Source organism: Emys orbicularis, chromosome 14, assembly GCF_028017835.1.
Source record: "Emys orbicularis isolate rEmyOrb1 chromosome 14, rEmyOrb1.hap1, whole genome shotgun sequence".
Classification (NCBI taxonomy): Eukaryota; Metazoa; Chordata; order Testudines; family Emydidae; genus Emys; species Emys orbicularis.
The window spans coordinates 36,507,996-36,517,315 of NC_088696.1; positions in this window are offsets into that span (position 1 = coordinate 36,507,996).

Consider the following 9,320-nt stretch of genomic DNA (forward strand, 5'->3'; position numbering starts at 1 on the left):
GAGCTGGTCCAAGGAAAGGTGCTATTGAGATAGCTCAGAAAGTTCAGAGCCGCCAGGTGGTTTTAGTCAGACAATTGCTGGGACTCCTCATTAGTCACCGCGCTGGGGGGTTGGGTGAGCTTCTTCCCAGGCAGCCACGTGGACAGGAAATCGCCCTCTCTGAGGCCTTGCTCATGCTGGGGAAATCCTGCTGGTTCTCACTGGTGTGTTTGTGTATTTTAAATAGCTCCCGGAGCACAGACCCAAAGTCCCTCCTCTCTTTTGCAGCCAGCAGCCCACACTGTGGCCATGAAATAAAGCCGCTTCCCCACCCCGCCCGCTGCTGTGGCTGGGATCCCAGGACTCACCTTCTCTTTATCTCTCACTTTGACACAAAACCCACCAGGCAGTGCCAGGGACTTCCCAGTGTGGTCAGGGCAACGTTCACTGCACCAGCCTAAACAGCAGTGGGCAGATTTCCACCTCCGATTACCTCCCCCTCCCTGTGGCTGGCCAACCCCAGTCTGCAAGCATACCGAGCTCTGCCACTTCCTGCTGCTTGTGAACCCCGCAGACGGGCTAGGCGGGAGGGGCACTGCTAGTTTTGGCTGCACTAGCTCAATCAACTGGGCTTTGCCTACATAAATCACATTCATATTGCTTGCACTGCAGTGTAGACAAAACCTTAGGTGGAGCAGGGTGTAGTTCCCAGCTGGAGACCTACCTGCAGTAGCTCAGATCCACATGTGCCCTAAAAATAGAGGGTGGAAGTGGGAGGGGTGAGCCCCCCAGCAGGATCCCATCCCAGACACTAGGTGCCTATAGTTCCGCCGGCTGCTCATACTGCCACCCTACGCCCCCGTCGCTAGTGCCCGCAGAGGGGTGCAGGTCTGTGTGTCCTGGAGCTGGGGATCCTACTTCAAGCGGAGCTGGACCCTTTGTTACCAGATTTGCCCATTACTTTGGGGTACGCTCATTTATTAGGATTATTCTTCTGGGGGGGGGATGGGGTTCTGTGATTCTATCAATGTACTGCTTGTGTCACTGGTGTTTTCACACGGAGCTCTACTTCTCCCTTCTGCAAGTTCCCTCCCCGTGGAGCTATCCTGCAGGACCTAGGTTCCCCAGGGCTGCGTTCCTCCAGCCCCAGAATCAGACGAACACACACACACACACACATTAACAGTGTGTGTCTCAGAGGACCGGTTTAATCAGCACTCCCAAGCTGACCCCTTATATATCCCTGGACTCAGCAGGCTGGGTCGAGCAGCACTTCCAAGCTGCCACCCTCATATGTCCCAGGTTCAGCACGTCCCTGTCCCCACTGTCACGTTACAATTGTTCTGGTAGAAACCCATTGGATGAGCAAACCCCATGGGATTTTTGGGCGCTATAGGGATCTTTAGCTTAGGTGAGAGGAACGTTGCTGCAGAGCAAATGGGGAAGCCAAAAACACAAAAGAGAGAGAGAGAAAGAGAGGGATGGAAGCAACCAGCTTAACCATAAAAGTTATTTATTGCCAGGTAATAACCATAGGGGAGCCAAACAAACAAAACAGTTACAATATTAAATCTAGCTTAAATTTGATTACCAAAGTCAGGTTTAGAAAACTATACCTGATCACACACGTCAGGGTTAGAAAGCGATACCTAGAGTAGAAAAAAAAAAAAAAAAAAAAGAGAGAGAGAGAGAATTGGGTTCTCACTACTCTGTGAAGCTTGAACCAGTCAGGGTTCCCAGGTGCTGCTGGTAGGTGAGGGTCCCGAGTCCTGGAGACAGGCAGAGCCCCCAGCACGATCAGTCAGGAGAAGATGAAGTCCCAATAGAACTGATGCAAATTTTGGATCCAGGCATCAGAACACTTACTTGAGCGTGGGTAGGGAAACAATAATGGTTCAAGGGACAACACAAGATTTATTTATAGGTAAACTGATGGCTCAAGGGAGAATACCAAAGTTGTTTTGTTCAGGCTATACAATAGGAACTGCTCATTCCTGGCTATGGGCGGTGTTCCTTCCAGGAAGCTCACAATGCAATGAGGCAGCTTCAGTATTTTGGATACCAATAAAGGATTTATTACTAGAACTCAGGGCCGGCTTTAGCAGGTGCGGGGCCCCACGCCGGGACGCGAATTGTCTCGCCCCCCTGCCCCAACTCCGCCCCGGCCCCGCCCAGACTCCGCCCCTCCCTGCCCCCATTGGATCCCTCCCCAAATCCCCACCCTGGCCCCGCCCCAGCCCCCTCACTGCCCCATTGGATCCCTCCCCAAATCCCTGCCTGGCCCCGCCTCTTCCCCAAGCACGCCGCATTCCTCCTCCTCCCCCTCCCTCCCAGGCTTGCGCTGATCAGCTGTATGGCGGCGCAAGCGCTGGAGGGAGGGGGGAGAAGCAGGACGCGGCTTTTTTTTCCCCCCGCTCCGCCGGCAGCCCTGGACGTTGCGAGGCCCTCTTAGGCGTGGGGCCCCATTCCGGGGAATCGGCCGAATCGGCTTAAAGCCGGACCTGCTAGAACTGGTCTGATAATTGCTGAGCTGGGTGTGTGCATGTGTGGGCTCATTAACCTCTGGAGCAGAGATCCCCCATCATGCAGTGCTTCCCTGCTTTTCTGGTCCCAGAGTTCAATGTGGTTCTTGCCTTGGAATCTCTGTTCTCCTTTCTGTGTGCGTTTTGTAAGTCCTTCTTCTGATCGGTTTTGGTTCAAGCAGAGGCTGGGGGGTGGGAGTGCCCTTCGTGAGTCAGACAGGATGGATACTGCGGCCTGGTTCCCCAAGAATGCAGAGCTGACAGGTAACACCTTAGAAACCTACTTTGCAGAGCAGGGTCCCCAGCTTGCACCAAATGACAGCTGGTGTTTCTAAAAAAAGAACAGGAGTACTTGTGGCACCTTAGAGACTAACAGATTTATTAGAGCATAAGCTTTCGTGGGCTACAACCCACTTCTTCGGATGCATATAGAGTGAAACATATATTGAGGAGATATATACACACACACATACAGAGAGCATGAACAGGTGGGAGTTGTCTTACCAACTCTGAGAGGCCAATTAAGTAAGAGAAAAAAAACTTTTGAAGTGATAATCAAGATAGCTCAGTACAGACAGTTTGATAAGAAGCAAGTGTGAAAATACTTACAAGGGGAGATAGATTCAATGTTTGTAATGGCTCAGCCATTCCCAGTCTTTATTTAATCCTGAGTTGATTGTGTCTAGTTTGCATATCAATTCCAGCTCAGCAGTCTCTCGTTGGAGTCTGTTTTTGAAGTTTTTCTGTTTTAAGATAGCCACCCGCAGGTCTGTCATAGAATGGCCAGACAGGTTAAAGTGTTCTCCCACTGGTTTTTGAGTATTATGATTCCTGATGTCAGATTTGTGTCCATTAATTCTTTTGCGTAGAGACTGTCCGGTTTGGCCAATGTACATGGCAGAGGGGCATTGCTGGCACATGATGGCATATATCACATTGGTAGATGTGCAGGTGAACGAGCCCCTGATGGTATGGCTGATGTGATTAGGCCCTATGATGATGTCACTTGAATAGATATGTGGACAGAGTTGGCATCGGGCTTTGTTACAAGGATAGGTTCCTGGGTCAGTGTTTTTGTTCAGTGATGTGTGGTTGCTGGTGAGTATTTGCTTTAGGTTGGGGGGTTGTCTGTAAGCGAGGACAGGTCTGTCTCCCAAGATCTGTGAGAGTAAAGGATCATCTTTCAGGATAGGTTGTAGATCTCTGATGATGCGCTGGAGAGGTTTTAGTTGGGGGCTGAAGGTGACAGCTAGTGGTGTTCTGTTATTTTCTTTGTTGGCCCTGTCTTGTAGGAGGTGACTTCTGGGTACTCGTCTGGCTCTGTCAATCTGTTTTTTCACTTCAGCAGGTGGGTATTGTAGTTTTAAGAATGCTTGATAGAGATCTTGTAGGTGCTTGTCTCTATCTGAGGGATTGGAGCAAATGCGGTTATATCTTAAAGCTTGGCTGTAGACAATGGATCGGGTGGTGTGTCCTGGATGGAAGCTGGAGGCATGTAGGTAAGTGTAGCGGTCAGTAGGTTTCCGGTATAGGGTGGTATTTATGTGACCATCGCTTATTAGCACAGTAGTGTCCAGGAAATGGACCGCTTGTGTGGATTGATCTAGGCTGAGGTTGATGGTGGGATGGAAATTATTGAAATCATGGTGGAATTCCTCAAGGGCTTCTTTTTCATGGGTCCAGATGATGAAGATGTCATCAATGTAGCGCAAGTAGAGTAGGGGCGTTAGGGGACGAGAGCTAAGGAAGCGTTGTTCTAAGTCAGCCTACTGGGTGTGCACACGCGAGAGGGAGAGATGTGCTCTCCCCTGGGTATAGAGTGTTTCACAAACCCTGAGGGGGGAAGCCCCTTGCTGTTAGTCCAGCCTAGCTTCATCCTGTGCTGTCCAGCACATGGGATGAGTTTCAGTGCCCCCAGACCAAAGAACCACCTGATAAGCCAGGGGTGGCCAACCTGTGGCTCCGGAGCCACATGCATCTCTTCAAAAGTTAATATGTGGCTCCTTGTATAGGCACCGACTCTGGGGCTGGAGCTACAGGCGCCATCTTTCCAATGTGCCAGGGCTGGAGCTACAGGCGCCAACTTTCTGGGGGGTGCTCACTGCTCAAGCCCTGCCCCCATTCCACCCCTTCCCGCCCCCTCCCCTGAGCCTGCCATGTCCTCACTCTCCCCCAGCCTCCTGCACACCACGAAACAGCTGATCGGGAGGTGGGGGAGGGAGAGGGAGGCGCAGAGCTGCTGCCCGTGGGCAGGGCCGGCTCCAGGCACCAGCCCACCAAGCTTGTGCTTGGGGCGGCACCTGGAGGGGGGCGGCGCGGCGCTCCGGCCGCCGGGGAGAGGGGGGCCACGGCCGGGCTCGCCGCCCTCCCCCCGGCGCTCTGGCCGCCCTCCCCCCCGGCGCCCTCCCCCCGGCCGGGGCTCGCCGCCCTCTCGCCGCCCTGCCCCCTGCGCTCTGGCCGCCGGGGGGAGAGCGGAGCCCCGGCCGGGGCTCGCCGCCCTCCTCCCAGGGCTCCGGCCGCCCTCCCCCCCGGTGCCCTCCCCCCGGCCGCCGGGGGGAGAGCGGAGCCCCCACCGAGGCTCGCCGCCCTCCCCCGGGGGCTCCGGCCGCCCTCCCCCCCCCGCGGGGGGGGGGGTGGCTGGAGGCTTTTTTGCCTGGGGCGGTAAAAAAGCCAGAGCCGGCCCTGCCCGTGGGTGGGAGGCACTGGGAGTGGGGTGGGGGAGCTGATGGGGGGCTGCTGACGTATTACTGTGGCTCTTTGGCAATGTACATTGGTAAATTCTGGCTCCTTCTCAGGCTCAGGTTGGCCACCCCTGTGACAAGCCCTTGGAGAGCGGAGTTGCCTGGCTCCCTGCACTTTTGGCTTCTCTGCTGCTGATCACTGGGCTTTGTTTGGCCTTGTACCTGGGGATCTCACACGCCTTTCCAACCCTACTGAATTAAACCGGCCAGCCCCTGGAGGCAGGGAGGACGTATCCGCCAGGGGACACAGTGGGATGGAAGGACTGGGTCAGAGTAGCAGTGGAAGAGGCAGGATTTGTGCTTCCCTCTCCTGTGTCAGCCCGGTGCTGTCCGCACTTCAGGGACACTGGCTTCTGCAAAAAGAGCGGCTTGACCATTTCCCCCTGGAATATTTGTTTGAAAAACCGCTTTTTTGACTAACTGGAATTTTTTGCAGGAAAAAAAAATCCATTTTTTTCTAAAATATTTGGGGCTAGTCCCCCCCGCCCCCCCGTACGGTCCCATCCCGGGCGGCCCGGGGATAGCCCCCTCCCGGTGCTCACCCTACCCCCGCTCCGGTCCATCTTTGGCTTACTAGCGCCAGCAGGTCTGGCTGTCCTGGAGCTGGGGATCCTGCTCCAAGCGGAGCTGGACCCTGAGCGAAACCTACTCCGAAGAGCAGCGTCTTCAAAGACAAGCAAACCTACTCCGCAAACCAAAAACCAACCCCAACCCCACGACTTCCCGCCCCCTGCCACCCGCGAAACCCCTCGTTCAGGCAGCTTTTGGAGAACCGGCCGGGCCGGGGTTTGCTTTCCACGGGTCCCAGACCAAATGTCTCTCGTAGTTGGGCACCTACGAGTGTGGCACAGGTCTACGCCGCCTTGCCTGGGAGGCTGCAGGAAGGTTTTCCAACCCCTTTGAGCTCTTGGCATTTACACCTAGGGAGGGAGTATTAGAATTCGGATTAAGGGTCCGGGGCGGGCAGGAGACCGAGCAATGTGCAGCGACCTGATCTGTGATTTGAACCGCGTGTGGCCTCTGTCCGGTGCGTGCCCCGCTCCGGCCGCTGATGTTCAGCCCCCGGTTCTCCCCCCGGCCCGCCCGGGAGGATGCTGCCCGGACTCCGCCCCGCCCCGCCCGGGAGGATGCTGCCCGGCGGCCCGGGACAGCGGTGCCCGCATCACATGGTTTCTCGGAAGCGGCTCCTGTTGTCTCACCCCTGGAATTATTTTCACTTTCGAAGGGGGCGGCGGCTCCGGGCGGGGCGGCGCAGCGCTGGGGTGGCCGGGCCCGGATCGCGGGGGGCAGCGGCTCCATGAGCACGGAGCGGGGTGAGTGTCTCCCCCCACCCGGTCCCGGGTCTGGTGCAGACCTGGTCACTAGGGGGCCCGCAGCCGCCTTTGCTGACACCCAGCCCACCCTGCTCGGGGCTGGGACCAGGTGTCCCGATTTTATAGGGACAGTCCCGTTTTGGGGGTCTTTTTCTTATATAGGCTCCTATTACCCCCCACCCCATCCTGATTTTTCACATTTGCTGCCTGGTCCCCCTACTGGGACCCCTTCTCCGCGGTCCTGCAGGCACAGGCAATGCAACCAAAGGGGCACCTCACCCCCCCTGCCCTGCCCTGCCCTGCCTTGCCCTGCCCTGCCCTGGGGGATGGAGCTGAGGCTAACCAGTGGGTGCAGTACCTGCCCCCAGTTCTCCGCCCCGGCCCTGTCTCTGGGGGGCGGTTGACAGCCTGAGCCCCCTGGGACAGAGGGTGCCTTCGAGGCGCCCCGCTCGCCAGCCCGCCGCTCTCTTCTCCACATCAGCACATGGAGGTGGGCTGGCACAGGGAGGCGGGGTGGGCTCCCCGCTGGTGGGGCATAAAATCTCCCTGCAGACTGATGCTGAAGAGCGATTTCTTGCAGGGAGGGGCTCCCCTCTCCAGAATGCAGCCTTTAGTTCAGAGCCTGGTTTTCAGGGTTTCTGAGGTTGGATGTTCCTAGGGTAGGACAATGGGCAGGGGCCATTGTCACTGGATGCTTAGTCCATTCAGAGCCTTTCCTTGAAACAGCTAGGTTAAAACAGTGCCAGGTTAATTTCTGTTTCCTGAAAGTTTTAGTGGCTAAATTGGTCAGCGTTGCAGTTAGCAAAATACTCCTCAGTGTCCCTATTATTTTTTCCAGCGTCTCTTTCAAGCTCCCTCTCCCTAGATCTTACTGTATTTTAAATGTAAACATTTACCCTGACTGGTTAAAATTGAATGGTTGAAATAGTGAGAGGACAGTTGATTTGAAATGGCTGTTGCTTATCAACCTGGATAAGTTTTTACATCAAGCCCGGATGTCTTTCTAAAAGATTCAGCCACAAGTTACTGAGCTGAGTATTGTTCACTTGCATAGTAGAAAAGAATAAGTCCTTCCACTGGACGAGTAATTAGGTGAAATTCTGTGCCCTGTGTTCTGCAGGAGACCACACTAAATGATCAAAATAGCCCTTTCTTGCCTTAACATCTGTGCATGTACTTAATAAATTGGAACCTGGTTAGCTTGCAAATCTGACTTTTTTCATCTCTTATGGCTCCATTTGCTCTATAAAAGGAGCATTTGCCAATTTATCGATAATTCCGAGAGATTGGGGGTTTAGTGTTCCTGTCCCAGGATTATCGAACTGGCTCCCTCTTGATAGTCCGAAAGGTAGCCATTTTCCCCTTCAGATTTGTATTTATTTCTTTTATTGTCAATATAGAAGCATAAAGACGACTGTCCCAGACTCTGTGCAGCAAACTGAGGTAACGCCAATAGCAGAGCCATAGCCTTTTTTTCTGCACAGAATCAGCCAGTCAACAAATGTCAAAAAAAGACTCCAAAACTCAACTACCACCAACATTCAAACCCTGTGTCTGTCAGGGTTTGAGGTCAATGGCAATTGGGACAAATTACAACATGGTTTTACGAAAGGTAGATCGTGCCAAACCAACCTGATCTCCTTCTTTGAGAAAGTAACAGATTTTTTAGATAAAGGAAATGCGGTGGATCTAATATACCTCGATTTCAGTAAAGCGTTTGATACGGTACCGCATGAGGAATTATTGGTTAAATTGGAAAAGATGGGGATCGATATGAAAATCCAGAGGTGGATAAAGAACTGGTTAAAGGGGAGACTGCAGCGGGTCGTACTGAAAGGTGAACTGTCAGGTTGGAGGGAGGTTACCAGTGGAGTTCCTCAAGGTTCGGTTTTGGGTCCGATTTTATTTAATCTATTTATTACTGACCTCGGAACCAAATGTAGGAGTGGGCTGATAAAGTTTGCGGATGACACAAAGTTGGGAGGTATTGCCAATTCGGAGAAGGATCGGGATATCCTGCAGGGAGATTTGGATGACCTTGTAAACTGGAGTAATAGTAATAGGATGAAATTTAATAGTGAGAAGTGTAAGGTTATGCATTTAGGGATGACTAAAAAGAATTTTAGTTATAAGCTGGGGACGCATTGGTTGGAAATAACGGAAGAGGAGAAGGACCTCGGAGTCCTGGTTGATCGCAGGATGACTATGAGTCGGCAATGTGACGTGGCCATGAAAAAAGCTAATGCGGTCTTGGGATGCATTAGGCGAGGTATTTCTAGTAGGGATAAGGAGGTGCTGGTTCCGTTATACAAGGCACTGGTGAGACCTCATTTGGAGTACTGTGTGCAGTTCTGGTCTCCCATGTTTAAAAAGGATGAACTCAAACTGGAACGGGTACAGAGAAGGGCCACTAGGATGATCCGAGGAATGGAAAACCTGTCGTATGAAAGGAGACTCGAGGAGCTTGGTTTGTTTACCCTAACCAAAAGAAGGCTGAGGGGTGATATGATTGCTCTCTTTAAATATATCAGAGGGATAAATACCAGGGAGGGAGAGGAATTATTTCAGCTCAGTACTAATGTGGACACGAGAACAAATGGATATAAACTGGCCGTCGGGAAGTTTAGGCTTGAAATTAGACGAAGGTTTCTAACCATCAGAGGGGTGAAGTTCTGGAACAGCCTTCCGAGGGAAACAGTGGGGGCGAAAGACCTCTCTGGCTTTAAGATTAAGCTTGATAAGTTTATGGAGGGGATGGTTTGATG